Source organism: Pleurodeles waltl, chromosome 8 (genome assembly GCF_031143425.1).
Source record: "Pleurodeles waltl isolate 20211129_DDA chromosome 8, aPleWal1.hap1.20221129, whole genome shotgun sequence".
In the NCBI taxonomy this organism is placed as follows: domain Eukaryota; kingdom Metazoa; phylum Chordata; class Amphibia; order Caudata; family Salamandridae; genus Pleurodeles; species Pleurodeles waltl.
This window is the reverse complement of record NC_090447.1, coordinates 557665174-557691312: the sequence shown is the minus strand read 5'-3', so window position 1 is coordinate 557691312 and position 26139 is coordinate 557665174.

The window sequence follows — 26139 nt, the reverse complement described above, 5'->3', positions numbered from 1 at the left end:
ATAAAAGACTGAAGAAGCTCTAAACATGTAGATGCACAGCCTCCCAGTTCCTTCCCTTCTTCATTTGTATATTGTTATCGTTTTAGTGGGTTTTAGGTGGGTAGTGATAGTTTAGTTAATTAGATTAGGTTATTTGTAGGATAGAGTAAGTATGGTTGGGAGTTTATTATTGTTTTTTGCTTTAGGGTTGGGTGAGGATTTTGTATGGGGTTCTATACTTATAATATATATATATATATATATATATATATATATATATATATATATATATATATATATATATATAATGTACAAAATATATATTTGTTTAGGATATAGAATATGTATATGTATAGCCTTAGTTTATGTAGTCCTACCGCATATTGTCTCTTAAGGGGCATGGAGGAGAATGTTTAGTGTGTGGCATTAAATGTTTAAGATAAATTTAGAGTAGGGTGGACAACTGTATGGGTAAGTTTTGATAAGTTAGTATAGGTTAGTTTAGTGTAGGATAGTGTCTAGGTTAGGTTTTCATACAGTGTTGTTTTAATGTTACAATAAATCCTCTTAGTTTTACACAACTAGGTCTCCATGTTGATTGAGTGTCTGGGTGTTCTCATTTGTTCACTGGGCAAGTTAGAGGAATGCCTTCGGGTATGCTTTCTGTATTAATTTACGAGTATGACTATGTGTATCCCCTATGACCAAGGAGCTGTCAGATTGGCTGCAATATGACATCAGCTACTCAAACAAATTTCCTTCCCCAGTTCCTGACATTCACATTGTGTATGTATACAGATTCTTTGACAGGTAAGTATTTAGCTCCAACTGTCAGCATTGAAGTCTGTCATAAGGCATCTTGTAAAGTGTGGCAAGTATTTATAGAACTCATTTGAGGTATGTATCCTGACACACTGACATCTGCCCATCACTGACTAAAATGTCCTCTTCTGTTCCACACATATTAGTAGTACTGGTGCACTTATCAGGGAAAATTCCAGAAACTTGGTTGTGACCCAATAATGCCATATGTCAACATGAATGAATATATGTTCATTACATACTTTTAAGGCTATGTAAGTTGGTTGTAGTCCACAACACAATCAGTCACCTTTTTCATCTTTGAGTCCTACTGTGTGGCATTGTGTCTGAAAGTAAGCCACATGTAATTAGATTCTGTCCTCATTGATGAAGCGTCACCTAATGCATGAGTTGCTAGATCACAGTAAAAGTGGACATGAGACATGTGTATATGGAGATATATTTACAAGTGTATTTTCCAAAGCAATACAATGTATACTTCACAGACCCCATGAGAGATCCTGAGCAATTTGCTGTACCTTCAAAGTCCGCGGGTGAGGGACATGTCATGAGATATGGTTAAGAGAAGTGTGAATTAGTGAGGAGGTGTCCAAATTGACCATAGGTAGGATTAGAGATAACAACAGTTTGAGATAACAACAGAGAATGAGGAGTTAAGAGGGCACTTTGCCAGCTGTCACAATACTGGCATGATCTTAAGCATAGAACTAAAGAGATACTGTCCATGTGACACAGACTGGTGCTACTGTGTTGTTTTCAATCTGAATGCTGTTCCTTCTTGCTGTTCATCTTCTGATGTGTGTGGTGCCTCCTATGCCATGGATGGTGCTGTTATAGAAGTTGAGGGGGCCACTCATACATCAGGATATAGAGATAAGGAGTCAAAAGTCCCAGCAGCTGCCATTTGTGAGAACACATAAGGCATCACTGCAGCAAGGAGGAACTGCTGATTTCTCAACACCGCAGCAACATCACAGTGGTAGGTAGCCATGTTTTCCCTGAGGGAGGCCACTTCCCGCTGTATGGACTCCAGGGTATTTTGTATAGCCCCCAGCCAGTTGTCTATCATGCTGCTGCCACTTTGGGGGGGGTAATTGTTGAAGCCTCTGCCTCATGACAGCAACTCCATCAGCCAAGGACTGCAGAAGTCCACGTGGTGGGCAATGGGTACCTCTGATGGCAGCTGAGCTGTCCTTATTTGTACTGAGGCACCTCTGCACTCCCTCTAGTCTGTCTGCCATGGTCTCCATCCACACCCACACCTGCTTGGCCAGCTCCTACTGGACTCCTACCACTGTATTCTAGAAGGTGATGACTGGGGCCTCGGAGTCCTGGGTTGTAGCAGGACTGGTTGGTGCTGTGTGTTGGTAACTGAGTGGGTCATGTGGAGACCCCCTCAATGCTGTGTGTCCTCCCTGTGACTGGGGGTGGTGTCTGGAGAGAACCTAGGATATCCTGGTTAGTCTCTTCATTGACTGTCGGCAGCTGGTCATCCATGTCATCTGTAACACCCAGGACAGGCAGGTCGGCAGGAGGTAAGACATCATCTTTTGCAGTGAGATAGTGAAATGTCAATCTTTGACTGTAGTGTCTGTTGACATGGCTCATCATTTACTTGCTAATGGAGGAACAGTGACATGTTACAGACCCCAGGTTGTAGTTGTAAATATGTGTTGCATTGTGCACCACACATGGGGCAACTTTTCAAAGTATTTTGTGCATTGATCCCACACCACCATCTTTCTTGCAGGCCCATTACCCTTGCCCCTGACACCACGGTAGCATGTCAGTTACTTTCCTATTAACCATGGTGGACATTTCCACAGTATTGTAATGTGTGTTGTCACTCTTTTGGTGCTTTACTGCATTGGCATCATGAATGATGGCACTGGTGCAGCAAACACAGGTAGATCTACTGCTTACAATGCTTGTCTTACTTTGTCATCTGCCTTTAGCAGGCCCCACACATGTGCTAATTGGATGAGACAGTGCAACCATTATGGATTGTGTGCCCCATTAGTTTGCCACTCCCTACATTTGGGACATTTCCCTGCATACAGCTTCCCTTCCAAAGGGATATATTGGTGTAAGGATGTACAATGTGGATCAATTAATTCATTCTGAGACTTTTTTGATGTAGCACAAGGGCAATGGCCAACTTGGATCCACATGGGCACCTATTTCTATGATGGTACAGTTGCATTACGGGCTAGTGACATTGTGCCCATAGTGCAACATTGATTCCACTTGTGCCATTTCTTACGCATGTAGCTGTCCCTTTATGCAGAACACCAACCATTCACACAGCACAGATAACCTTATTAAATGGTGACATTGAAGCTACCTACTTATACAGCAGCACAAATGATGATCAGAGACATGCCCCATGTGTTGTACGAGATCACTTTTGTGGCCATTCCCAAATGGTGCATGGAGGTGTGTGAGAATTATTGTTGGGCCATCCTGTGTGAGTTGCGTTCCACAGGGTGCACACTTATACCCTGATTTTTTCTCAAGTGGTGCAGATCAGTGCAGCAGCAATATTAGTAGCATGGTGTGAGTAAACAGGGCTGATTGTAGAGGCCCCCTAAGTTTTTGCCCCCATTTTTCACTTTTTGCTGGTGTTTTCCTGACTCTGATGATGTCCTGGGTACTGCTAACCAGTCCCAGGGCCTGTGCTTTGTGTAACATCAGTATGCAAATAAGGCTAATTATAATTGACTAAGTCAACCTACCTATAAGTCCCTAGAATATGGTAGGGCATGTAGGTTTAGAGACCCCAGCATAGGTAGTGCACCCATAGATGTACTGCTGAGGTGCCCTGTGCCATTTTAAGGGAGGCCTGCCTTACTGGCTGCTTTTAAATTAAAGTTACATGCAAATTGGACTTTGGAATTAAAAGTAGTTCCAAAGCCTTAAATTACCTTATTTTTACATATACGTCACCCCCAAGGTGTGCCCTATGTGCCCCTAGGGCTGGGTGCCATGTAACTATAAGCAGGGATCTTATAAAAATAGCTTTATAGGCCCTGCTGAGGTAAAACAGCCACATTTGTTTTCCCTCATTGTAGTGAATGGCCTCCATAGGCTAGAATGGGGAAACTCTATTTAAATTTGAAAAGTGCCCTTAAGTAACAGATACCACAAGTTTGGTATCAAATGAATTGTTATAATTATAATAAATCCCACAACTTCAAGTTGTGGGATTTAAAATAACCTGTTCAGGTAAGGAGTTTTAAACTTTACCTGAAAAGTTGCCAGCTTCAGCCCTGCAGTGTTTTTTCTACTTTGTTCTGATTGGCCAGCCTCTGGCAGCCTGGCCAGGCTGCCTTGATGAGGTGTGAATTGGCCTGGATCAACACAAAGAGGTGTGCCTGGGGGAGGAGATCTTCCCTCAGCAGATGGGGAAGCAGGAAGGGGGGAGGGCTGCCAAACTGGTCTTCAAAGGCAGGAAAGGATATTTGAAGCAACCCAGTAACACCCTCACATCCTGCAAACCCAGACAATTAGGTGCCCCCTTGATTAGATTAGGAGAGGGCAGGAGAGGGGTGGGTTTAGGATGTTTAACCACACCAGTGGGTAGGCTCAGCCAGATGTAACCTCCAAAAATCACTTTCAGCCATGATGGTTTTTTGAGGAATGTTGCTCCCTGGGATTGATTTTTGCCACACTTCCCAGGAAGTGGTCATCACAGGGGGAAGGACCCTGCCCCTGATTGGAGAACCAGGACCCCCTGTCTTTCACCTAGGAGCAAAGATAAAACTGGCAGACCTGCACCCACACCTCAGTTCCCTACCAGATCCCTATCAGATTCCAAGAAGGAAGAACTACAAAAGAAGAAGGACTGGCCTGCTGGACCCCCGGCCTGCACCTGGACACTGTACTCTGGAGGACTGCACCAGCTGCACACTTGGGCTTCACCACAAGAAGGATTTTGCCTGGCTTCAACTGGTTCAAGGAGGGACTCCCTGTTTGTTACAGGTGAAAACTTGCTAACCAGAGTCCCTTGCACCAATTCCTGAAGAAACAAACCAGCTGACCACTGTCCAGTGGCCAAAAAGGAGTTTCCACCAGGTGCATTCTGGGAGTTGTGGTCCGCACCTTCAAGGAGCAGCTCAGAGCTTCTGGAACCTTGGGGTGAACGGTGGACCTCAAAAGAACTTTAAAAGAACATCTGGAAGAAGATCCAGAAGTTTGGAGAACTTTTGGTAAAAATCTCCATAGAGGGACCGACCTACCACGGCAACTCTAGCCGGCTTGCCTCAACCACGACCCGGCCTGACTTGCAGGTTCGTCCCGGTGAAGAAAATCTAAAAAAAAGTGACTAAGTCCGAACGTAGGAATATGACCCAGACCTCCCAGGCAGTGTATCCGAAGAGTGCTCCAAGGACGTCGGATAAAGACTCAGGTTTGCCCCAGTTGAAGGATTTTTACCTCGAAAAAACGACTAAGTCCAAAAATAAAAATCTCCATCAAGGGCTCCCGCGACGCGTATCCGAGGAAGAGTTCCAGGAGGTTGGATTGGACTGGCAGGTTTGTCCCGCTGAGGAAAATCTCCAGAAAAATGACCTAAGGTAAACTTTTGAATGAGGCCTCCAGCGGGCTGTAGCCGTGCTGGGCTCCATCGCGGTCAGCTTTAAACTGAGATGCGACCAGATGACCAGATTGGCGCTTTTTGTTTCTTTGCGCTAGAAAGCATTAATTCTTTAAAAATTCACATCTCCAGTTCCCCTTATCCGATTTTATTCATTTTGGTGTATTTTAAAGCTAAAATATGTCCTATTTGTATAAATTGATTTTGGATTTTTAAACTGTTCTCTGTGTTTTATTTAATTACTGTTTTGTGATATTTGAATGTTTTAAGCTTTGTCTCCTAAGTTAAGCCTTGTCGCTCTTTGCCAAGCTACCAAGGGTTGAGCTGGGTTTAATTTACTGAGACCTAACTGGACCTAAGTGGAGGTTAGTGGCCTATTGTTAAGTGTAGGTACTTACCTGCCCTTACCAATAACCCATTTTCCAACACATGGTGCTGCACCACTTTTGAATTGCAGGGATGTGCCATGTTTACTGGAATATGGCACACCCCTGCGTTCCCCCAGTGCCTGCGCAGACCTGTTCTCCCTGCACCATCGCAGGCATCCTTGCACCATAATGCAAGAGTGCCTGCATTAAGGGGCTAGATCGTTTATATGCAGGCAGGTGTCCTTATAGCACTTAAACAAATTATTATGGCAAGGTGGCATTTCTATGTGGCAGCACACATGAAGAGGGCAATGACTCGAGGAGGATGGAAAGCATTTTGCCTTATTGCGCCATCCTCACACCACACCTGGTGACTTCAATCACAGTCTCTGGTGAACGTGTTGTCGTGAATCCGGGGCAAATACAATATGCAATGGGTGTTGTTGTGGCACAGCCACAGTCACACTTTTGCATGTCCCTTCCAGGCAATGTGCTGCATGATTACAAGGTGGTGTGAAGACGCAGCAAGTGGCTTAAGACCATGTTGTGTATATGTTGTAATGCATTGGGCCACCAGAGCATCACTAAAAGCGAGGCCCTATGTGTCCCGATGCGACCCTTTAGCATGCATTGAGTGTGTGCTATGTGACTTCCCCTTCTGCCATTTGTGAGATTCCAGATAGTCCCCCATTGCAACTTGCCCTGCATTTGTGGTAGTTTTTGGTAGTCTGTTGTGAAATTTCAGTGACCAGCTTCTCCGAGATGACCGCTGCCACCATCTCCTCCAGCTCATCCAGGTCCTCTTGGGGTGGGGGACTTCCACCTGTGGTCTGCAGTGCTGCTTTTCGGTTCCTGGCCAGTTTCTCCTTAGTTCTGCGATTGCAATCGTGCCAGCACTTCTTGCAATCAGTGACAGTTCTCTTCACCTCTGCCATGCTGTTGACTTTATTTACTGTTGCCTGCCATAAAGCCTCTCTCCTATCTATTGGCAATTTGGAAGTGATGAAGAGCTGGTGTTGGTGCTCCATCACCTCTCTGACTAAGATGTCATGCTACTTTTCACTAAAGTGACACTTCCACTTCCTCTTCTCTTTCTCCTGGGACTTTTCTGGACCCTCCTAGCTGGTACTTGGCTGATTGGAATCTCCCAGGGGTCTCTCCTGGCCTGCTTTCTCCAGCTTGTCTTCCCAAATGATTTTTTCTTGCTCCCATGTTTTTTTAAATGCTAATGCAGTTAAATATGGTGTTATCCAGTTTTGCATAAATAAAACATGCTGCAAAACAGGATAACGCCACGTTTGCTGCATTAGCGTAATTTTTTGTTATGGCATGTTGCAGTGGTTAGCACCATTTTTTTACACTAACCGTTCCTTAGCGCCATTGTGAATCATTTTTATAAATATGGCGCACAGATGGCACTAGGGAATGGCATTAGCTTGTGGTAATATGCGTCATTTGTGTTAAAAAAGGGCCCTAGAGTGGTTGCCTTTCTGTTGCCTGTTCCTATGTTTGGGTGTTGGAGTGGGACTGCTGCGGTACGGCCAATACCCACGCAGCATTACTGAGTTTTGCGATGACGAAGTGTTGCAGTGGTACTGTTCTTGGATGTGCTGCTTTGTGCCGCATGCTTGGCTTTTTGTATCTTGTGGTGTGGTTTGCTCATCCCTGCTGCATGGTTTGTCCCTCTCCTGCCAGAGGATTCCTGTCACCCTGGCCCTTCCTCATTCTTCTGGGGCTGAGTATGGAGTTACAGGTTTGGTATCTGGATTGTCTGACCTGCTGTTGACGAGGTGCTTTGGCTCTGTAGCAAAAATTAGTAACCCATTTTGGGGGTTTGAGTCCAGTGCTTGCTCTTCAATTTTGGACTTTTACTTCTTCCCAGACAGTAGGTGCACTCCCACTGTCTTCCTGTGTGGTTTGGCGGTTGGACCTGGCAACCTCCTTTCTTTTCCTGTTCCCAGTTTCCTCTTTCTCAGCGTTCCTGTGGCTCTGCTTTTAATGCTGTTCCTTCTCCTCTGTGTAGGTGTCTTCCTTGGCAGCTCTAGCAGTCTCCCTGATGATGGGGTCTGACATTGCACAGTCTGTTGCTTTCCTTGGGACAGAGTCATGTGGTGTCTGGACATGTTTGGTTACACCTTCTTGGTCACACTGGTGCTCCCCTCTTTTGGCAATCGATGCAGTGGTGGCTGGCTCTAGTGACTCTGATCAATGGGTTTTTCTGGTTCTTCTACCCCTCACCCCAAATTATGTCCCCAGATGCTAGCATGTTGGGATGAGGTGTGTCTTTGGATGTTCTCTCAGTCCAGGGGTGCTGGTCACCTTTCCTCTCACTCTGCTCCTCAGACTGGAAGGAGTTGGGTGCACCTTCTCTAGCACTCTTCCTCACATCTCTTTTACACTCAGATAGTTCTTCTTTCACCTGTCACCTCTGTGGCAAACAGCTCTATGAACACACTTTTGGGGAGAGATTCTCAATCCCTGCCAGCTCTCAAATTTCAAGTGTCAGTGGGGGGTGTCTCACTTGCTCTCTTTATCTGCAGCTTACCTCTGGGGGATGGACACTGTCCGGGCCGGCAGGCTCTGCAGTCTCTTTTGGGCTTCTGTCTGGTGCCAGGTATATTCCTCCTGTGTTTCTGTCCAGGTTCCAATTTCCGGGGTGTTCGGCGGTGGATGTACTCTTGCATCCCTGGCCTTCTCTTCTCTTACATGCCTTTCCCCCCTTCCCTTTGTGCCTCAGACTCCGGGAACGAGTGTGGAGGGGACATGTGTGCCTTTTTCTGTTTCTCTCTTCCGGCAGTGTTTACTGAAGCCACTGTCTTTTTGACTGCTGGGACCTTGATCTTGGGTCTAACAGGAGATTTGTGCACAAAATGGCCTGCCTGCCACAGTAAAGATACAGATTATGAGAACGGCACATGCCCTTCTCTTCATTAGAAAGAGGCGAACTAAGTCCTACTATCCGCTTGGGTTCACTGCCATTCTGTTTTTTTTCTTTTTGAGTGATCTTTCTTTTCAGTGCGCATTCCCAGAAAGTGGGTAGAATCACCTTTAAACTTTTCTCCTTTTCACTTGCTTAAGCGATGATCAAGTTTAACTAATAGATCCTCCTCCAGAGGGTCTAATATTTGAGATAACAAATCTTCCAAGTCATCTAGGAGACCTTGATAGAACAGTGATGTGTGTTTATCGTTGGGCCAGTGTGTCTTAGAAATCAGTCTGATAAAATTGGTAACATAAGTTAAGAGGTCCTTGTTACCCTGTTTGAGATTTAGTAATTCTGTGTCACTTGCTTCCATAAAGGTGTGCTTGGCAAATAACTTTTTCATTTGGGTCTTAAGGGAGGGGGTCTTTGTTTTGAACCAAGGGACTATAACTATGAAAGTATAGTGTGGGCCTTCGCCATGCACTGCTTATTACCGCAGATATTACAGCACTCATGACACCTTTCAAAATGTCAATAAAAATTTCAACTAAACATTAAAAGTCAAATTATTGAAAAACAAACTGTGCATGGCGAGGGCGCGAGTTATAGGTTCTTGAAATAATTCTAACTATAACTGTTGAATTTCTTTGGTAAATTCAGAGCCTATCTATAATGTCTCTGTGACCTTTCATTTTTTAAATGTGTATATATATATATATGCATAGATAGATATAGCTAGACAGACATATATAGATATATACGTATACATATAATTATATAGATGAATATGAGAACAATTTAGACTTTCAGGCTTACAGTGCTTTATAAATTATGCAATAAAGAAGCAGAGAAATCTCAGTAGTTCTTAGGTTTAGGTGGAGAGCAGCTCCTGAATAGAGCACCCACCAACACTAGAGACACTCTAAATTTGCTCAACTCAAATGTCTGTTTTTCTAGCAAAATTTGTAAGAATAGGATTAGCACAGTGCCATCCAAGTCAAGCTAAAAAGTGACAAAGGGCCTGGTTTAGATATTGATCGATGGGTTACTCTGTCACAACAGTGACAGATATCCTGTCCACCAAAATCTAAATCCCATTATGCTCTATGGTTTTTAGATTTCAGAGGACGGAATATCCGCCACTGCTGTCACAGAGTAACACATCCGCCAATATCTAAATCAGGCCCACAGTCTTTTGCCATTCATACACCAAAGTCTTTAAGCATAGAATTAGCACAGTGCCTTCCACTGAGCTGAGCTGTAAAATGACAAAAGCCTTTTACCACTCCAGGCACAGTATTACAGCTTTGGGTTGGTAAAATGTTATCCAAGCCAACCTGGAATGAATGGGAATGGTTTTGACTGATACTGGTTGCTCCATTGTGTCTGGACAAAGCTAAACCTCTCTGAATAGGTCTCATTTGCAGAAAGTGAAGTTTTCATAAGTTTCCCTACACACAAATATGCATGTAAGGAAACAGATGAAACATTGCTCCATAAAGCAGGGAGCTACATTTTAAAGACGCTCCCTGCTTGTAGGAGCAATGTCTTCTCCCACAGGATGTGGAGAGCCAACTAGGACCACAGGGGTCTTCAGGTTCCTCCGCGGGCCTGTCACTCTCTCTCTTCCATCCCATAAAGGGATGGAAGAAAGAGAGAGATAGATTTGTAGTGCAATCGTCTCTCTAGACAATGACTTCAAAGAGTCAGACTAGCAAGATGTTTGGTAAGAAAGTTATAATTACATTTGGATGGAGAGGAGAACAGCGTCACTTCTGGCCTAATGGTCAAGGTCTTGTGCTGTCACTCAGTAGGCTGAAGGTTCAAATCCCAGTGTCGCTTGACAGTGTGTTGGTTTATATTCTAGTGTTTTCACTGTTAAACATTCCTAGTGATGGAACATTGAAGTCTTTTTCCCCACAAAATCTGTGGACTGAATGTCATAGTTAAGTCTTAATATTACACAGTAATGAGTCATCTCTGGGCTAGTGGTTAATGTCTCAGTCATGCAAACTAAAGGGTAATGGTTCTATTCTAGGTGAGTCTGTGGTAATTTCCTGTTTTAGTTTCTTTTCAAGTATAAATATTTAAGTTACATACTAATGGTGATCTCACTCTTTTTAATCAACAAAAACATTTTTCTGTTCAGTTTGTCCAGAAATATCTCATTTTAAGTATATTATTAATCAAAGCCTAAATTGCTCTCTCTCTCAATCTCTCAAGGGGTTGGCCACAGGGTCATTCCACAGGCCAGGCCTAGCAGTCAATGCTGATTGAGCATGGCGAAGGCTGTGCGCCACAGTGGTTGAATTAATGTATAGTAATGAAAATTGCTTTATGTTGAAAAAAATAGAAATTCACTGAAAAAAACAAAGGTTACAGGGATGTTATAGTTCGAAATTAAAATTGTAAAAATATAGGAATTCACTTTAAAAACGAAGGTTACAGGAACGTCATAGTTGGATTCTGAATTTACTTGTTCAATACCTTAGAAATGTACACGTTTTAGTTATTTCAAGTAACAAAATAGGCAAAATGAAAATCCCAGCCTTGATTGCCATATTTCTGCTGATAATTGGATGCATTATTTCACTGAACTCTATAGACAGGAGACTGTGCCTTCCGTAGGTACAGAGAATGCAAAAGTATTCGTCACTTCTGGTGCAGGTGTGCTTACACAGTTTACCCTAAGGGAAACTGAGATAGCTATCACAGTCCAAAAATTGGGAAAGGTGCCTGGTCTAGATGGAATACCATCTGATTTGTTCAAATCTGACCTTAAATTCTGGGGCCCTTATATAAACAGTGTGTCCAATGCAGTCTTGGTGGTTTGCAATCCCCCCATACTTGGAAAGGTGCAATAATTGTCCCAATCCATATAAAAGGGGATAAGTCAGTTGCGGGTAACTATAGTCCAATAAGTCTCCTAGACAACTTGCAGAAGATATTTTCCTACCAGGTCCTGGGTAGCCTTAGGGATTGATTAGAGGAAAATGATGTCATACGCAACCCACAGAAGGGTTTTAGGCAGAAGACAATCGACCTGGACACTGGGAGACTTTTTATTGCCTTTGTGGACCTCTGATTTGGTCCCTGAGGTAAATTATGGGAGATACTCGGCAGGGCTGAACTCATGGGTCCTTTGCTAAACCTGATCCAAGAGTTATATTCTGAGAGTTAAGCTGGAGTAAGGTGGCCAATGAATGGAGAACTCACTAGGGAACTCCCACTAGAGAAGGGGGTGAGACAGGGATGTATGTTATCTCCCAAAGCTTTCTACTCTTTATAAATGCTTGCTTCCCCTACTTATATGACTGTGAAAATGATGCCCCCAAACTGGGTGGGGTAAAGACCCCATGCCTATTGTTTGCTGATGACACTTTGCTGCTATTGCAAACTGCCCCAGGACTTGTTAGGCTCCTTGAGGAATTATCGGGGTTTTGCAGGGAGCACGGCTTACAAATAAATGCTAGCAAGACCAAATACATGGTTTCTGGTGATACAAAACATAGAGTGAAGAAAACCATATCGCTGGATAGTAAAATTTTAAAAAGAGTTTCTGACTTTGACTATTTGGTAGTTAGGATGGAGGATTTTCATAAATGGCCACCCAATTTTTAAAGTGCACTATTTCCAGGAAACAAAAAGCAGGGTGCTTCTTGACATTTGCGAGTAGATCTCCCAGTTTTTCTATTACACCAGCAATGGAAATATACAAAGGTCAAGCAAGAGGGGGAGCCCTGTATGGAGCAGAGTTATGGGAACATGGCAAATTACAAGATTTAGAGAAAGCTGAGAATTGTTTCATAAAGGGCTTGCTAAAAATCCCTCCTAGTTCCCCCACACTGCCTATTCAAATGGACTTGAATTTACACTCTATTACTGATATAGCTGCCATAAGGCCATTGCAGTATTGGATCAGAATATGGTCTATAGATTCTTTAGACCCGTATAGAACATGGCTAAGAGTGGTGCTAGCCACCCCCAAATTGAAAGAATTCCATGGTGCAGATATGTAAAAATACCTTTTCTAAACTTGGGCTTAGCCTGTATTGGTCAGATTCTTCTCACCTCCCAAAGAGTGCTACACAGACTTTGAAGGACGCATACTGGGTGAGCTTGCAAGTAGCAGAGATAGCATCAGTTCCACCCACTAGTCTGCCGGATAGTTTTTGATTAGCTAAGTGCCACTATGAATTTGAGCATTATTTAGATATGATTACAACACCCCTAGCATGTGTACTTTATATCAGATTTAGAATGGGATCCCTACCTCTACGGGCCCTTACTTCCAGATGGAAGCAAACTGAACGCCAAACAGATCTTTCCCCGATGGGATGTAAGACCAAAGAGAACATTGCCCACGTTCTATTCCACTGGCCGATGTACAAAAAGCAGAGGGCTTGTTGGATTAGGCCACTTTGCAAATACTTGTGTATCAGGGATCAGCATTCAGACCTTAGGATTTGTAGAACTAGTCCGTGCGGGATTGTAGCATGCGCGTTGCCAAAGTTCTTAGAGGCAATCTGGTACATTAGAGTCAAATCTCTGACTACTACTGCATACATTTCATAAGCAGCTTACAATTGTGTCTTGATCCACAGTCTTATTATTTATGGATACATACATGTTTACTGAATGGGAGAATATAGCTACTAGATTTTAAGGAACCTTGTACTGAATTTATTCCCATGCTTTGTGACTTGAAGTGAGATGGTAGGTTGGGAACTCTCCCTCATGTGAAATGAATACAACACTTTGATACATGTTGACTTTGGAAATATGAGATACAGCTTGGATGACAAGGCCCATGCTGTTCTCGCTATGAAGAACTGTATTTGTAACTGTTTTTAAATGTATTCATCATGTTTTGTATATACAATCGTACTCCTATTTTATACTTTGTGCAACTTTTATAATATGACTTTGGACAAGCTCTTCTTTAAGTATTTTTGTGAATATTATTTTTCTTTTTTAATTAAATGAATGAATGAATAATTGAATGAATACTTTATTGTACAGATAATAAAATCCAATACAAATAAACAAGAGAGCAAAGAAGCAATCAAGAATAAATACAATCAAAAACAGAATTCATGCTAAAGCACAAACCTTGATTTAAACAAGCATGACACATAAAAAAAAAAAACATTCAGGCCTAAAATGTGAGACAATCCTGAAATATAAAAATTAAACAAACCATCCAGCCCAGAACCCCACATAATACATAAAAAGATAAAAAACATAAGGCACAGCACTAAAAGTGCATAGTGCGTTAAATGGTAATTACATTAAATAACAATATATGCCACTGGAGCTCCACGGCCTGACCAATAACGGGCAATGTGGCAAGAGCGTGGAAGATATTCTGATTATAGCTATTTATTGCTCGCAGTGCCACTAAATTTGGATTGTGCAATTTTAATAAATTTAGTCACTAACACATTTAGGCGGTCATTCTGACATGCGGTCACCGCCATTTGGCCGCTCCGAGGTCAAAAGACCGCGGAGGCCATTCTGGCTTTCCCACTGGGCCGGCGGGCGCCCGCCAAAGGAGCGCCCACCGGCCCAGCGGGAAAGGCCCTGCAACACAGAGGCCGGCTCCGAATGGAGCCGGCGGTGTTGCAGGGGTGCGACGGGTGCAGTTGCACCCGTCGCGATTTTCACTGTCTGCTATGCAGACAGTGAAAATCATGCTGGGGCCCTGTTAGGGGGCCCCTGCACTGCCCATGCCAGTGGCATGGGCAGTGCAGTGGCCCCCAGGGGCCCCACGACACCAGAAACAGGATGGCGGGAAGGGGGTCGGAATCCCAAGCAGCGCCACCATGGAGGTTCAGCCCTGCCAGGGGTATTCCGGCGGGAAACCGCCGGATCCCCTTTTCTGACCGCGGCTTTACCGCCGCGGTCAGAATGGGCACTGAAGCACCGCCAGCCTGTTGGCGGTGCTTCCGTTGCCCGCGGCCCTGGCGTTTTAGGACCGCCAGGGTCAGAATGAGGCCCTTTGTGTTGGATTGGCTGGGTCCAAAGACTGGATGATAGCCTGTCGACAGGAGCGAATTCCCAGTTCGTTCCATTTGCTCCGAAGCAAGAATCTACACTCCTTTAGTAAAGCAGGGCACAGGCAAACCACATAATCAATAGTCTCATCTGCATTACTACAAGGTCAGCATGTCACTCCTTCCCCAGAGGATAGCTGCCATTGGGTTAAATGTTTTAGAAAGCCACAATCGCCCATCCTTAAGGCCATAAAGGCCTTTATCAACCAAAACCCGTAAGAGCAGGAGAGAAAGCTAGAAGACATACCTGGCTTAAAGAATTGAATTACTGCCCAGGCAAGTTGAGCGAGGAGGGAACAGTCAGAGTGGTGCTAATACAGTTGAATAAGCCTTTATACATCTAGTTTAAACAGAGAGTAGGAGGATTGCTTTCCCAAAGATCGTCAGCATCTAGGTCGCTGTTTGCATTCAACCAAGAAATAAGAATAAGTACCCTTTGATTTCGACTTGCTAATTTCTTGCCACAAGACTGCCTCTAGGTGACCATCCGGGGCCTGACACAATGTATAACAAAGCTTCAAGAAAGCACCAGCACCAACTGCCACTAAATCCGGAAGCCCAAATTCCAGCCGTACCTGCGAGGGTGAAGCCAAGCACGGAACGTGAAAGACTCTTTTGTAGATTTTATTGACCAGCCTATTTAATAGGCAGGAGCCTTTACCCATCAACATTTCTTGGCCATAGGCTAGCGAAGGGATAATCTTTGCTCTCATACCTTCCATTAAGGCAAGGAGGGTTGGCCCCTTTAAAACTTTAGCTAATTTAGAAAACGTGACCTGCAGTGCCACAGCTTTGAGCTCAATTTCCTTCTTATCTTTAACAAAGCTGCCCCTGAAATCAAAGTGTACCCCAAAATATTTGTAAGACTGATCGGAAACAAGTTTAAAACTTCTATAATACCAACTAAAGCCCGAATGTTTTTTCCTCCCAAAGCAGACCACTTTTGTTTTGAGCAAATTAACTTCCAATTGATTCACAGAAGTTTAAGATGCAAGTTGGTTAAGCAGCCGTTGAAGTCCGTTCTTAATTGCCTTTTATACTGAAGATCTTGTGCTTAATGTGCTTTTAGGGCATTTTTTGCCAAAATAAAGCTGAAATCAATCAATCAAGTAATTATAACTCGTGCCCTATGGTACCTATATCTTGCGCCCTCACCATGGACTGCGAACTACCCCAGATATTACAGCGCTCATGACATCTTTGATAACAGCATTGATAATATCACTGTAACATTTGTTGTAAAATTATTCATAAAAAACTCTGCATGGCAAGGGAGAGAGTTATAGTTACCCTAGGGCATGAGTTATAGTAAATTTAAATTACGATAACCATTATGGGTGAATATGTAAGGTTTTGTACAAGTAAATTCAGAACCTAACTATAATGTCCTTGTAACCTTTCGCTTTTTAAATGAATGTTATATATGATATATATATATATATATATATATATATATATATATATATGTATTTAATTTAAATACTTTTTTGTTCATAAACCAGTAAAACATCCAGCATATATATATATTTAAACCTGTTCCCAGACACACATGGTTTAGATATTGATCGATGGGTTACTCTGTCACAACAGTGACAGATATCCTGTCCACCAAAATCTAAATCCCATTATGCTCTATGGTTTTTAGATTTCAGAGGACGGAATATCCGCCACTGCTGTCACAGAGTAACACATCCGCCAATATCTAAATCAGGCCCACAGTCTTTTGCCATTCATACACCAAAGTCTTTAAGCATAGAATTAGCACAGTGCCTTCCACTGAGCTGAGCTGTAAAATGACAAAAGCCTTTTACCACTCCAGGCACAGTATTACAGCTTTGGGTTGGTAAAATGTTATCCAAGCCAACCTGGAATGAATGGGAATGGTTTTGACTGATACTGGTTGCTCCATTGTGTCTGGACAAAGCTAAACCTCTCTGAATAGGTCTCATTTGCAGAAAGTGAAGTTTTCATCAGTTTCCCTACACACAAATATGCATGTAAGGAAACAGATGAAACATTGCTCCATAAAGCAGGGAGCTACATTTTAAAGACGATCCCTGCTTGTAGGAGCAATGTCTTCTCCCACAGGATGTGGAGAGCCAACTAGGACCACAGGGGCCTTCAGGTTCCTCCGCGGGCCTGTCACTCTCTCTCTTCCATCCCATAAAGGGATGGAAGAAAGAGAGAGATAGATTCGTAGTGCAATCGTCTCTCTAGACAATGACTTCAAAGAGTCAGACTAGCAAGATGTTTGGTAAGAAAGTTATAATTACATTTGGATGGAGAGGAGAACAGCGTCACTTCTGGCCTAATGGTCAAGGTCTTGTGCTGTCACTCAGTAGGCTGAAGGTTCAAATCCCAGTATCGCTTGACAGTGTGTTGGTTCATATTCTAGTGTTTTCACTGCTAAACATTCCTAGTGATGGAACATTGAAGTCTTTTTCCCCACAAAATCTGTGGACTGAATGTCATAGTTAAGTCTTAATATTGCACAGTAATGAGTCATCTCTGGGCTAGTGGTTAATGTCTCACTCATGCAAACTAAAGGGTAATGGTTCTATTCTAGGTGAGTCTGTGGTCATTTCCTGTTTTAGTTTCTTTTCAAGTATAAATATTTAAGTTACATACTAAAGGTGATCTCACTCTTTTTAATCAACAAAAAAAAATTCTGTTCAGTTTGTCCAGAAATATCTCATTTTAAGTATATTATTAATCAAAGCCTAAATTGCTCTCTCTCTCAATCTCTCAAGGGGTTGGCCACAGGGTCTTTCCACAGGCCAGGCCTAGCAGTCAATGCTGATTGAGCATGGCGAAGGCTGTGCGCCATGGTGGTTGAATTAATGTATAGTAATGAAAATTGCTTTATGTTGAAAAAAATAGAAATTCACTGAAAAAAACAAAGGTTACAGGGATGTTATAGTTCGAAAATATAATTGTAAAAATATAGGAATTCACTTTAAAAACGAAGGTTACAGGAACGTCATAGTTGGATTCTGAATTTACTTGTTCAAAACCTTAGAAATGTACACGTTTTAGTTATTTCAAGTAACAAAATAGGCAAAATGAAAATCCCAGCCTTGATTGCCATATTTCTGCTGATAATTGGATGCATTATTTCACTGAACTCTATAGACAGGAGACTGTGCCTTCCGTAGGTACAGAGAATGCAAAAGTATTCGTCACTTCTGGTGCAGGTGTGCTTACACAGTTTACCCTAAGGGAAACTGAGATAGCTATCACAGTCCAAAAATTGGGAAAGGTGCCTGGTCTAGATGGAATACCATCTGATTTGTTCAAATCTGACCTTAAATTCTGGGGCCCTTATATAAAAAGTGTGTCCAATGCAGTCTTGGTGGTTTGCAATCCCCCCATACTTGGAAAGGTGCAATAATTGTCCCAATCCATATAAAAGGGGATAGGTCAGTTGCGGGTAACTATAGTCCAATAAGTCTCCTAGACAACTTGCAGAAGATATTTTCCTACCAGGTCCTGGGTAGCCTTAGGGATTGATTAGAGGAAAACAATGTCATACGCGACCCACAGAAGGGTTTTAGGCAGAAGACAATCGACCTGGACACTGGGAGACTTTTTATTGCCTTTGTGGACCTCTGATTTGGTCCCTGAGGTAAATTATGGGAGATACTCGGCAGGGCTGAACTCATGGGTCCTTTGCTAAACCTGATCCAAGAGTTATATTCTGAGAGTTAAGCTGGAGTAAGGTGGCCAATGAATGGAGAACTCACTAGGGAACTCCCACTAGAGAAGGGGGTGAGACAGGGATGTATGTTATCTCCCAAAGCTTTCTACTCTTTATAAATGCTTGCTTCCCCTACTTATATGACTGTGAAAATGATGCCCCCAAACTGGGTGGGGTAAAGACCCCATGCCTATTGTTTGCTGATGACACTTTGCTGCTATTGCAAACTGCCCCAGGACTTGTTAGGCTCCTTGAGCAATTATCGGGGTTTTGCAGGGAGCACGGCTTACAAATAAATGCTAGCAAGACCAAATACATGGTTTCTGGTGATACAAAACATAGAGTGAAGAAAACCATATCGCTGGATAGTAAAATTTTAAAAAGAGTTTCTGACTTTGACTATTTGGTAGTTAGGATGGAGGATTTTCATAAATGGCCACCCAATTTTTAAAGTGCACTATGTCCAGGAAACAAAAAGCAGGGGGCTTCTTGACATTTGCGAGTAGATCTCCCAGTTTTTCTATTACACCAGCAATGGAAATATACAAAGGTCAAGCAAGAGGGGGAGCCCTGTATGGAGCAGAGTTATGGGGACATGGCAAATTACAAGATTTAGAGAGATTTAGAGGAAGCTGAGAATTGTTTCATAAAGGGCTTGCTAAAAATCCCTCCTAGCTCCCCCACACTGCCTATTCAAATGGACTTGAATTTACACTCTATTACTGATATAGCTGCCATAAGGCCATTGCAGTATTGGATCAGAATATGGTCTATAGATTCTTTAGACCCGTATAGAACATGGCCAAGAGTGGTGCTAGCCACCCCACACATTGAAAGAATTCCATGGTGCAGATATGTAAAAATACCTTTTCTAAACTTGGGCTTAGCCTGTATTGGTCAGATTCTTCTCACCTCCCAAAGAGTGCTACACAGACTTTGAAGGACGCATACTGGGTGAGCTTGCAAGTAGCAGAGATAGCATCAGTTCCACCCACTAGTCTGCCGGATAGTTTTTGATTAGCTAAGTGCCATTATGAATTTGAGCATTATTTAGATATGATTACAACACCCCTAGCATGTGTACTTTATATCAGATTTAGAATGGGATCCCTACCTCTACGGGCCCTTACTTCCAGATGGAAGCAAACTGAACGCCAAACAGATCTTTCCCCGATGGGATGTAAGACCAAAGAGAACATTGCCCACGTTCTATTCCACTGGCCAATGTACAAAAAGCAGAGGGCTTGTTGGATTAGGCCACTTTGCAAATCCTTGTGTGTCAGGGATCAGCATTCAGACCTTAGGATTTGTAGAACTAGTCCGTGCGGGATTGTAGCATGCGCGTTGCCAAAGTTCTTAGAGGCAATCTGGCACATTAGAGTCAAATCTCTGACTACTACTGCATACATTTCATAAGCAGCTTACAATTGTGTCTTGATCCACAGTCTTATTATTTATGGATACATACATGTTTACTGAATGGGAGAATATAGCTACTAGATTTTAAGGAACCTTGTACTGAATTTATTCCCATGCCTTGTGACTTGAAGTGAGATGGTAGGTTGGGAACTCGCCCTCATGTGAAATGAATACAACACTTTGATACATGTTGACTTTGGAAATATGAGATACAGCTTGGATGACAAGGCCCATGCTGTTCTCTCTATGAAGAACTGTATTTGTAACTGTTTTTAAATTTATTCATCATGTTTTGTATATACAATCGTACTCCTATTTTAGACTTTGTGCAACTTTTATAATATGACTTTGGACAAGCTCTTCTTTAAGTATTTTTGTGAATATTATTTTTCTTTTTTAATTAAATGAATGAATGAATAATTGAATGAATAATTTATTGTACAGATAATAAAATCCAATACAAATAAACAAGAGAGCAAAGAAGCAATCAAGAATAAATACAATCAAAAACAGAATTCATGCTAAAACACAAACCTTGATTTAAACAAGCATGACACATTAAAAAAAAAACATTCCTGCCTAAAATGTGAGACAATCCTGAAATATAAAAATTAAACAAACCATGCAGCCCAGAACCCCACATAATACATAAAAAGATAAAAAACATAAGGCACAGCACTAAAAGTGCATAGTGCGTTAAATGGTAATTACATTAAATAACAATATATGCCACTGGAGCTCCACGGCCTGACCAATAACGGGCAATGTGGCAAGAGCGTGGAAGATATTCCGATTATAGCTATTTATTGCTCGCAGTGCCACTAAATTTGGATTGTGCAATTATAATAAATTTAGTCAATAACACATTTAGGCGGTCATTCTGACATGCGGTCACTGCCATTTGGCTGCTCCGAGGTCAAAAGACCGCGGAGGCCATTCTGGCTTTCCCACTGGGCCGGCGGGCGCCCGCCAAAGGAGCGCCCACCGGCCCAGCGGGAAAGGCCCTGCAACACAGAGGCCGGCTCCGAATGGAGCCGGCGGTGTTGCAGGGGTGCGACGGGTGCAGTTGCACCCGTCGCGATTAGCAGACAGTGAAAATCATGCTGGGGCCCTGTTAGTGGGCCCCTGCACTGCCCATGCCAGTGGCATGGGCAGTGCAGGGGCCCCCAGGGGCCCCACGACACCAGAAACAGGATGGCGGGAAGGGGGTCGGAATCCCAAGCAGCGCCGCCATGGAGGTTCAGCCCTGCCAGGGGTATTCCGGCGGGAAACCGCCGGATCCCCTTTTCTGACCGCGGCTTTACCGCCGCGGTCAGAATGGGCACTGAAGCACCGCCAGCCTGTTGGCGGTGCTTCCGTTGCCCGCTGCCCTGGCGGTTTAGGACCGCCAGGGTCAGAATGAGGCCCTTAGTGTTGGATTGGCTGGGTCCAAAGACTGGATGATAGCCTGTCGACAGGAGCAAATTCCCAGTTCGTTCCATTTGCTCCGAAGCAAGAATCTACACTCCTTTAGTAAAGCAGGGCACAGGCAAACCACATAATCGATAGTCTCATCTGCATTACTACAAGGTCAGCATGTCACTCCTTCCCCAGAGGATAGCTGCCATTGGGTTAAATGTTTTAGAAAGCCACAATCGCCCATCCTTAAGGCCATAAAGGCCTTTATCAACCAAAACCCGTAAGAGCAGGAGAGAAAGCTAGAAGACATACCTGGCTTAAAGGATTGAATTACTGCCCAGGCATACTTCTGTTGAGCGAGGAGGGAACAGTCAGAGTGGTGCTAATACAGTTGAATAAGCCTTTATACATCTAGTTTAAACAGAGAGTAGGAGGATTGCTTTCCCAAAGATCGTCAGCATCTAGGTCGCTGTTTGCATTCAACCAAGAAATAAGAATAAGTACCCTTTGATTTCGACTTGCTAATTTCTTGCCACAAGACTGCCTCTAGGTGACCATCAGGGGCCTGACACAATGTATAACAAAGCTTCAAGAAAGCACCAGCACCAACTGCCACTAAATCCGGAAGCCCAAATTCCAGCCATACCTGCGAGGGTGAAGCCAAGCACGGAACGTGAAAGACTCTTTTGTAGATTTTATTGACCAGCCTATTTAATAGGCAGGAGTCTTTACCCATCAAAATTTCTTGGCCATAGGCTAGCGAAGGGATCATCGTTGCTCTCATACCTTCCATTAAGGCAAGGAGGGTTGGCCCATTTAAAACTTTAGCTAACTTAGAAAACGTGACCTGCAGTGCCACAGCTTTGAGCTCAATTTCCTTCTTATCTTTAACAAAGCTGCCCCTGAAATCAAAGTGTACCCCAAAATATTTGTAAGACTGATCGGAAACAAGTTTAAAACTTCTATAATACCAACTAAAGCCCGAATGTTTTTTCCTCCCAAAGCAGACCACTTTTGTTTTGAGCAAATTAACTTCCAATTGATTCACAGAAGTTTAAGATGCAAGTTGGTTAAGCAGCCGTTGAATTCCGTTCTTAATTGCCTTTTATACTGAAGATCTTGTGCTTAATGTGCTTTTAGGGCATTTTTTGCCAAAATAAAGCTGAAATCAATCAATCAAGTAATTATAACTCGTGCCCTATGGTACCTATAACTTGCGCCCTCACCATGGACTGCGAACTACCCCAGATATTACAGCGCTCATGACATCTTTGATAACATCATTGATAATATCACTGTAACATTTGTTGTAAAATTATTCATAAAAAACTGTGCATGGCAAGGGAGAGAGTTATAGTTACCCTAGGGCATGAGTTATAGTAAATTTAAATTACGATAACCATTATGGGTGAATATGTAAGGTTTTGTACAAGTAAATTCAGAACCTAACTATAATGTCCTTGTAACCTTTCGCTTTTTAATTGAATGTTATATATGATATATATATATATATATATATATAGATATATATATATATATCTATATATATATATATATGTATTTAATTTAAATACTTTTTTGTTCATAAACCAGTAAAACATCCAGCATATATATATATTTAAACCTGTTCCCAGACACACATGGTTTAGATATTGATCGATGGGTTACTCTGTCACAACAGTGACAGATATCCTGTCCACCAAAATCTAAATCCCATTATGCTCCATGGTTTTTAGATTTCAGAGGACGGAATATCCGCCACTGCTGTCACAGAGTAATACATCCGCCAATATCTAAATCAGGCCCACAGTCTTTTGCCATTCATATTCCAAAGTCTTTAAGCATAGAATTAGCACAGTGCCTTCCACTGAGCTGAGCTGTAAAATGACAAAAGCCTTTTACCACTCCAGGCACAGTATTACAGCTTTGGGTTGGTAAAATGTTATCCAAGCCAACCTGGAATGAATGGGAATGGTTTTGACTGATACTGGTTGCTCCATTGTGTCTGGACAAAGCTAAACCTCTCTGAATAGGTCTCATTTGCAGAAAGTGAAGTTTTCATAAGTTTCCCTACACACAAATATGCATGTAAGGAAACAGATGAAACATTGCTCCATAAAGCAGGGAGCTACATTTTAAAGACGCTCCCTGCTTGTGGGAGCAATGTCTTCTCCCACAGGATGTGGAGAGCCAACTAGGACCACAGGGGCCTTCAGGTTCATCCGCGGGCCTGTCACTCTCTCTCTTCCATCCCATAAAGGGATGGAAGAAAGAGAGAGATAGATTCGTAGTGCAATCGTCTCTCTAGACAATGACTTCAAAGAGTCAGACTAGCAAGATGTTTGGTAAGAAAGTTATAATTACATTTGGATGGAGAGGAGAACAGCGTCACTTCTGGCCTAATGGTCAAGGTCTTGTGCTGTCACTCAGTAGGCTGAAGGTTCAAATCCCAGTGTCGCTTGACAGTGTGTTGGTTCATATTCTAGTGTTTTCACTGTTAAACATTCCTAGTGATGGAACATTGAAGTCTTTTTCCCCACAAAATCTGTGGACTGAATGTCATAGTTAAGTCTTAATATGGCACAGTAATGAGTCATCTCTGGGCTAGTGGTTAATGTCTCAGTCATGCAAACTAAAGGGTAATGGTTCTATTCTAGGTGAGTCTGTGTTCATTTCCTGTTTTAGTTTCTTTTCAAGTATAAATATTTAAGTTACATACTAAAGGTGATCTCACTCTTTTTAATCAACAAAAACATTTTTCTGTTCAGTTTGTCCAGAAATATCTCATTTTAAGTATATTATTAATCAAAGCCTAAATTGCTCTCTCTCTCATTCTCTCAAGGGGTTGGCCACAGGGTCTTTCCACAGGCCAGGCCTAGCAGTCAATGCTGATTGAGCATGGCGAAGGCTGTGCGCTACGGTGGTTGAATTAATGTATAGTAATGAAAATTGCTTTATGTTGAAAAAAATAGAAATTCACTGAAAAAAACAAAGGTTACAGGGATGTTATAGTTCGAAATTAAAATTGTAAAAATATAGGAATTCACTTTAAAAACGAAGGTTACAGGAACGTCATAGTTGGATTCTGAATTTACTTGTTCAAAACCTTAGAAATGTACACGTTTTAGTTATTTCAAGTAACAAAATAGGCAAAATGAAAATCCCAGCCTTGATTGCCATATTTCTGCTGATAATTGGATGCATTATTTCACTGAACTCTATAGACAGGAGACTGTGCCTTCCGTAGGTACAGAGAATGCAAAAGTATTCGTCACTTCTGGTGCAGGTGTGCTTACACAGTTTACCCTAAGGGAAACTGAGATAGCTATCTCAGTCCAAAAATTGGGAAAGGTGCCTGGTCTAGATGGAATACCATCTGATTTGTTCAAATCTGACCTTAAATTCTGGGGCCCTTATATAAACAGTGTGTCCAATGCAGTCTTGGTGGTTTGCAATCCCCCCATACTTGGAAAGGTGCAATAATTGTCCCAATCCATATAAAAGGGGATAGGTCAGTTGCGGGTAACTATAGTCCAATAAGTCTCCTAGACAACTTGCAGAAGATATTTTCCTACCAGGTCCTGGGTAGCCTTAGGGATTGATTAGAGGAAAATGATGTCATACGCAACCCACAGAAGGGTTTTAGGCAGAAGACAATCGACCTGGACACTGGGAGACTTTTTATTGCCTTTGTGGACCTCTGATTTGGTCCCTGAGGTAAATTATGGGAGATACTCGGCAGGGCTGAACTCATGGGTCCTTTGCTAAACCTGATCCAAGAGTTATATTCTGAGAGTTAAGCTGGAGTAAGGTGGCCAATGAATGGAGAACTCACTAGGGAACTCCCACTAGAGAAGGGGGTGAGACAGGGATGTATGTTAGCTCCCAAAGCTTTCTACTCTTTATAAATGCTTGCTTCCCCTACTTATATGACTGTGAAAATGATGCCCCCAAAGTGGGTGGGGTAAAGACCCCATGCCTATTGTTTGCTGATGACACTTTGCTGCTATTGCAAACTGCCCCAGGACTTGTTAGGCTCCTTGAGCAATTATCGGGGTTTTGCAGGGAGCACGGCTTACAAATAAATGCTAGCAAGACCAAATACATGGTTTCTGGTGATACAAAACATAGAGTGAAGAAAACCATATCGCTGGATAGTAAAATTTTAAAAAGAGTTTCTGACTTTGACTATTTGGTAGTTAGGATGGAGGATTTTCATAAATGGCCACCCAATTTTTAAAGTGCACTATGTCCAGGAAACAAAAAGCAGGGGGCTTCTTGACATTTGCGAGTAGATCTCCCAGTTTTTCTATTACACCAGCAATGGAAATATACAAAGGTCAAGCAAGAGGGGGAGCCCTGTATGGAGCAGAGTTATGGGGACATGGCAAATTACAAGATTTAGAGAGATTTAGAGAAAGCTGAGAATTGTTTCATAAAAGGCTTGCTAAAAATACCTCCTAGCTCCCCCACACTGCCTATTCAAATGGACTTGAATTTACACTCTATTACTGATATAGCTGCCATAAGGCCATTGCAGTATTGGATCAGAATATGGTCTATAGATTCTTTAGACCCGTATAGAACTTGGCTAAGAGTGGTGCTAGCCACCCCACAAATTGAAAGAATTCCATGGTGCAGATATGTAAAAATACCTTTTCTAAACTTGGGCTTAGCCTGTATTGGTCAGATTCTTCTCACCTCCCAAAGAGTGCTACACAGACTTTGAAGGACGCATACTGGGTGAGCTTGCAAGTAGCAGAGATAGCATCAGTTCCACCCACTAGTCTGCCGGATAGTTTTTGATTAGCTAAGTGCCATTATGAATTTGAGCATTATTTAGATATGATTACAACACCCCTAGCATGTGTACTTTATATCAG